Below are 7,283 nucleotides of genomic sequence, written 5' to 3'. Positions count from 1 at the left end.
ACGCAACAATTTGTGCAATTGCTTTCTCTGAGATGTGAGAAAAACTAACTGCGTGAGCCGTTTTCAAGGGTCTACTAACTGATTTACAGAGTTCAAAAAAAAGAAAACGTGGTTTGCTCGACGTACTAATCTCCTTAATGATCAAACATTAGAGAAAAAAGCATGGCCTGACTCTGAAACGGACTTTTCTTCAGCTGTATCAGCACGATGAAAAATGAATTAAAGCATAACTTTCCAGTTTTAAAATAGCAGGCAGTAACACAAAAGATTTACCCAGCAACTTTGTACTGACTGGTTCAACTGACTGTGAAAAAATTCCTGAGTTCATATAGCAACGAAGTTTTGATTGGTGGAGATAAAAATAGTGATAAGTGCAAAAAATATTTCACGAGCCTTTGATTTCCGGCAGTCTTCTCTGAGATCTAGATCGAATGTAGTACGCCAATACTTGCGTTGATTCCGGCATGAGATTTATTGTTTTAACCGGTATGGTTTTAGCATTACTAGAATTATTGTGGGATAGGTCTGTGACCCATAAAGACCGTGAAAACTTGGAAGGGAACAGAAAACCCTCTGCTTTAACAAACGATGTGTATGAAGCCTTGCTCGACCTTGTTGAAGGCAAAGCACAACCACCAGTGAAAGAACGGACAAGAGCAATGCGTGCAGCTGCTGTGCGATACTGGAGAGCTGGAGAAAGGATATCAGTCAAAGAAGTCCATGGTTAGAAAGTACTATATTACGAGGGGCGTTGAATGCTAAAATCATCAGAGGTGAACAAAGTGGTGGTTGAGGAATTTGAAAGGACGAAAGGATCTGGTGCGAGTAAGCTAGCTTGCTCTCTGAAGGACAACTTTTTGGGAGTAAGTCGAGCTAAAATACAAACTATTCTAAACACGGACAAAAGTCATTATTGTCGAAATGCTAAGTTTCTAAATAAGGCGAAGCTGAAACCTATTAGAGCCAGAGACGTTCATGTTAGGCACCAAATAGATTTGATGGATATGAGCAGAAAAGGATCCGTGAAGATGAATGGAAATTTGTATAGATACGTTCTAACAGTGATTGATGTTTTCAGACGTTTTCTTTGGCTTCGTCCTCTGGAAAGCAAATCAAGCCGGGTAATTGCAAATGAACTGGAATGTGTTTATATGGAGCATGGATCGCCAGAAATAATCCAGTGCGACCAGGGAGCGGAGTTCAAGAAAGCCTTAAAAACACTTTGCGATCGCATGAATATAAAGTTGATTTACAGTCGCCCGCGTCACCTTCAATCACAAGGCAAGGTGGAACGTTGTCACAGGACACTAAGATCCAAGATGGAATATGACTTTCAAAAGATGAGTCAAGATGGTGTAAACTGGGCGAAACAGCTCCCTCTTTATCAGAGAATTCTAAATAACGACCCCAAGGAAGTGATAGCTTACAAAACACCATTCGAAATATATTTTGCACGAAAGTGCAACGCCTTCAGAGAGAGCAGGTTGCAAGACGAATTCCTTCCTAGTGCTGGAAGGGTTCACCCAACTAAGAAAGACCGTAACCGGCGTTCTCGGCAAGCTTTGAAATTACGAAAGCAAGCCTAAAAAGCCACGAGCAGATGTGACAAGCGGATGCAGCGGTCACAACTTCGCTCGCATCCGTCCTCCGTTTACAGTATCGGAGAAAAAGTGTTTATACGTTCGAGAGGGAAACCATCGAATAAACGGCATGTGACGGAGGGTCGTATCGACAAACGAAAGATCAAGTTGCATATTTATAAGGTTTCATACACGTCACCGCTGTCAGGAAAGGAAGAAAGGAAATGGGTCTCTGTGAACGATATCACAAGCCTCACACTAGAGCGAGAAAAAAGAAACAAAAATGCGCTAAGCTGTCCAAAAACAAAAAAGCTGATCACCAAAAAAAGTATTACATACCTGTGAGAAAAGACGATTATGCGAAGGCTATTGAAGACTAGGGTTTCAAACTGGTTCACAACCCTCCTGGAGATGGCAACTGCCAATCTACGATACTATCTCACCAGGCAAAGACACTCGGCATTTTAAGATCCCCTGAAACAATGAGGAAGGAAATTGTAGCGTACTTAGAAAGTAATCCGTGTGATAGCGATGGCCTCCCTCTTTTGGAGCATTTTGGCAGATGATGAGTTCGCTTGCTTATTGTTAAGCTTATGAGTTAAATAGTCGTCCCCCTGGGACGACTATTTAACTCATATGGCGCGAGATGGGACCTATGGGGACCAGATAAGGCTGTATGCAGCGGCGAACTTGTACAATATAGACATCCGAATAGTGTCCTTTTTAGGAGTTGGTGGACAGCATGTGTTCAGTCCGTCAGCAAGTATTTCAGCAGCTACCATGTACATTGGACATTTTGCTGAGAACCAAGACGAACTCTATGTGAGCTTGGAACAAGTTACGGATCAAAACGACGGTAGTGAAGAAGACTACTAAACAAATGACCCAGGAGAAGGAGAAATTTCCGAGGATTATGCAAATGAAATAGATATGGTACAGGAAGTCGCTGATTTTGAAATGAAGGATTCTGTTAACTATCAGGATGACACCGACGGTGGTGGCGACACGGATATGATTACAGATATAGCTAGGGAATGCAGTAAATGGTTTGAACCCGGGGGTAACATGTGAAGGTGTAGTCTGATCGTCCGGGTGAGTGTAGTCCTGAGAAGGACTGTTGTCGGTGGCAGTGACTGACGTTTCGACAACCTGTGCGGAAGTCATCATCAGAGTCAAGTGAGTGATTGTTGTCAGTAGAATTCTACTGACAACAATCACTCACTTGACTCTGATGATGACTTCCGCACAGGTTGTCGAAACGTCAGTCACTGCCACCGACAACAGTCCTTCTCAGGACTACACTCACCCGGACGATCAGACTACACCTTCACATAGCTAGGGAACTTACTCACGGTAGCCGAACGAACGAAACGGAGCCTGAATTGCGAAATGAAGTCGATAAAGGCATAGGCAATGATGGTTATAAGCTAAATGAAGTTCAATTCGTTTCAGATGTAGACATTGACTTATTTGCGACGAAAAGGAATGACCAATGCCATGTAGATATATTGAAAATATTCCTAAACGAAGTTCTAGAAAAAATCCTAGAAATAGTTTTTACGCATACCAAACATTATGATGGTTATAAGCTAAATGAATTTCAGTTTGTTTCAGACGCAGACATTGACTTATTTGTGACGAGAAGGGATGACCAATGTGATATTGAAAATCTTCCTAAAGAAGTTCTACCCAAAAAATTTTAGAAATAGTTTCAGTTTCATCGGCCTTCCTGATTGCTGGTAATGCATGTCACGCATACTAAACGTGATGTAGAGTAAATAGACGATTCAGGGCGTTGGTGCAACGTCTGAAACGATTTCTGCCAAGGCTTCGTATTTCTGGTGGCTTGAAGTCTTGTTTTATCAGCCTCGAAGCCTTATTAAAAAAGTATGGTCCTTTAAGCGGTTTATTGATCGAGCTGAAAAAAAACATTTCCAGTCCAAAATGGGCTAATGCTTGGCTGAAAGTTCAAGTGGATGGACTCGATTGGTACGTAATTATTAGGATTTTTTGGAAAAGAAGTGACTACAATTGATGTTAAACTAGCATGCTATTGTTGATGTTATCGTGGGTGTTAAAGTGGTCAGTAGCGATGCATAATTTTAGAACAGTTATAATGATTTCGCTGTGACAATTGTTGATCTAAAACAAAGGTATTGCTACCACTTATGTTACTGAAATTTTGCACATCAATGTTATTCATTGTCAATTAGTTCTAGTGAATCTTTTGAGTTCATTTTTAAGAATAACTATCTTCAGTGATTTATTCAGTTTTGAGCCTTGTTTATTACATTTCTAGCCCTCTATGGCTTCACTCCACCTCGGCAATCAGTTCATGTACCATATGACTATAAATGGAAACTGTTGAGCTTTCTTCTTTCATTTAATTATTTATGAATTAGTTTATGAATTTATTCTCACGGCTGGGAGAAGAGATGAAGACAAAAAATGAAATAAAAACTTGTTAACTATGAAATATATGTTTTCTAAATATTTATATTTGGGAAATGAGCCCGTCTTGAGGAACTAAAGGAATAAAATGAATGGTTTATAGATCATCAAAAGCCATCATGTATTAAATGCCACGATGCCACGAGCACATTAGTACGAAGCTATGTAGCGAATACTTCTCAGCCTACGTCTCCAATAAATAAAAAAGACGCTTATAAAAATCAGCAAGTGACCCCGCAATACGCCATGAATTTGGTCAGCGGATTCTTTGATGCAACAATTGTCACTTTAAAAACTCATTGTGGATGCAGAAGCGCAGTTAAGGTAGCTAAACACAGTTTTTGTTACCTGTGTTTCTTTCACCATTTTCTCTAAGACCCTTGATCTCTCGGTCGCCAAAACTGGCAGCAAGCAAGTTAACAACACAAACTTTGTAATTTTCGATAGTTAAGCAGACGTATGTGTCGTTGCCATGGTGACATGAATAGATATAAACAGGCCTTTAAAATCGGTTTTGTTCATTTGTAGAAAATCTAGTCATTAATTTTCTTTATAATTTGCATGCAACGAGCTTGTAACGATACTCACAAGTTAACACCATCTTGCTAACAATTTAACATAGAGATCTATAAATATCCCTTGCTTAAGGTTCACTCGATTATTTAGAATTTCCTTTGTTAAAAATCAATTTTTTCAATACTCTAGTTATTTATTTCCTTAAGTGTTTTCGTGCCAAATTTCGTAAAATTCCATTGAGTGGTTCTCAAGAAATAGGCATATTTCCTTGAAAGCAATTTTCCATTCATTCAATCGCAATTTTTTTCCTATCACGCATGCACTGCATTTAACTGGGTTCTCTCGGTAACGACTAAAAAGCTGAGAATTGCTGGGTCCTTTGCAACATCTCTTTGTAATAAAAGATTAAAGCCCTGAATACACTGCGCCACCTATAGAGAAAAATAGCACAGATAGAGCGGATACGTTTTGAGTAAATTAAATGACATCTCTTTTGACGGCATGTTTGTTTTTTGCAATCCTTGTGCGCGCACTGAATTGCATCAGCAAAAGCGCGCGCGAAAACTGTGTTCAGCCACCTTAATCTATTGCATTTGAGGCTTATTACATTTAGGACCAAATGTTATTACATTAAGGACTTTATTACATTTAGGAAAGTTATTACATTTAGGACTTCACCATCTGTTACCTGATGGATACTGTTAAGATGAAAATCTCTCGTTGCAATCATAGAAAAAGGAGCGACAGAAGAATGATTACAAGAAATAGTTTAACAGGAAATGGAGTACAAATAGAATTAGAACATAGCTAGCAGAGTCGCGCAATTAAATTCATTATACGTGAGCGTGCTCAAAATCCCGATAGTGCACGCTGATAGCGTCAGCAAATCCGACTTCGCCAGAACTTTTTTTTTCGCGCGAGCGGCCATTGTTAGCGCGGGGAAAAATAATATATTTCGCGACAATAATGGATACAAACAGAAACTCGGCCTACTAGTCCGAAAACGAAGACAATGTTTCGACCTTTTCCCTTGGGCTAGAGCTCTTAAATGAGGCAGAAAAAGAGAAAAACAAAGGAAAAGGAGACTCGGAAACAGCGTCGTCACGATTCGCTTCAACTGATATTGTTGTCCTTTTTTCGCGTCGGATTTGATGCACAATTCCACCGGCTATGTTCTAAAACAATTTGTTCATGCTTTCAGCTGTGCACTATCGAGTTATGGAGCACGCGGGAAGTTTGGAGAGCACGAAAGAAGCGTAAGAGTTGCCCGAGGCGATAGCCGAGGGAAACTCTAGCTTCTTGAGTGCTCTCCAAACTTCCCACGTGCTCCATAACTCGATAGTGCACGCTAAAGCATGAACCAATTGTTAAATATATAAAGACCTGCACGTTCCAGCTCTTTGGTTGGTGAATTACAATAACAATCAACTTATCTCGTAGTAGTGAATATAACCCTTTCTGTCACTGCATTTGTTGGGAATTCTCTCATCCTTGTTGCCCTTCACAAAGTATCTTCCCTTCATCCACCGTCCAAACTTGTCTTGCAACACCTGATCTGTTGGTTGGTCTCATTAGCCAGCAGCCTCTCTATGCTACATATTGGATATCCTCAGTGGATATCCTTAGTTTTTAAAGAGTAAAATGTTTGTCGATACGTAAGGTACGCTAGCTACTTGACAAGCTATATATTATATTCTGTGTCTTTATTGATGATGACGGCCATAAGGGTGGACGGAGTTCTCGTCTTGTTGTGGGGGCTGACATACAAAGAAATTGTAACTTTGAAGCGGACATTTGTCTACGTAGGCATATTTTGGATGTTATCTATTGTGGCTGCTTTATGCCACATTTTTAGATCACCGTATGACTTCATGGCATGGATACTTAAATATTCTGTCACTTCTAATAATCTCGGTAGTCTCGAACATCAAAATTTTTTGCACTCTCAGCCCTCATCAAGCACAAGTACAAGATCATGTTTCCAAAATACACATATTCTTATCCTTTAAGCTCCCAATGAGTTTTTGTTTGCAAACAGAGTTTTAAGCTCTATTGTGAAATAATAAAACCGATAGATGTCTGTCTGTTTGACTCAATGCAATTTCATTTCGAAATTAAACGTCACCAATTAAACAAACCAATAGTTTTATCGCACACTAATGTTTGTGGCATTTGAGGACAAATAGCACGAATGAATATCTCAGAATTGAAAGTTGCCAAATAACGTTTTCCGTCGTTTTAAAGACGTAGATATAAGGTACAAAGATGAACTCCTGATTACAGTCGGGCGCGAAACGGACAGTAAAAGGCTGGAAGACCTCAGTTTTGAATTACAAATTCAAATATATCAACTGAAGATATTTTGGTATCTGTGACAAAAGGTGATATTGTTTAGTTTTAATTACTCGGAGATTGTCACGAATTCAATTTTCTCCAAAACTGGATAACATTTCTGGGACAACATTTTCTTTCAACTTTAAGTTTTTTGAGGTTGATAATGATTCTTCTCAACTTCAAACAAGTAAGCTTAATAACCTATCCTGGTAATAAAAGTTTATTCAAGTATTAAAGAAGTGAGTATTTGTCGCGCTATGAAATAAGAATTTTAGAGATGTCTTATCAGTTGCCTCATTTTGCCAATTTACGCCTGAGGTGCACGCAAAAGGTCTAGACGAGAAATAAACATTTTACCTCACAGCTGGGGTTCTCCTGTACTTTAATACTTTATCACAACAG

The 7,283-nt window shown here is 39.3% G+C and overlaps 1 pseudogene; it reads left to right on the top strand.

Moving 5' to 3' along the window:
- The first annotated feature begins 488 nt into the window (after window positions 1-488).
- Window positions 489-1,925, top strand: LOC111343276 (uncharacterized; annotated as a pseudogene).
- The last annotated feature ends 5,358 nt before the right edge of the window (window positions 1,926-7,283 follow it).

The sequence above is a fragment of the Stylophora pistillata genome, chromosome 11 (assembly GCF_964205215.1).
Source record: "Stylophora pistillata chromosome 11, jaStyPist1.2, whole genome shotgun sequence".
In the NCBI taxonomy this organism is placed as follows: Eukaryota; Metazoa; Cnidaria; class Anthozoa; order Scleractinia; family Pocilloporidae; genus Stylophora; species Stylophora pistillata.
Note: the sequence above shows the minus strand (reverse complement) of the source record. Positions and strands in the feature narration are given on the sequence as shown.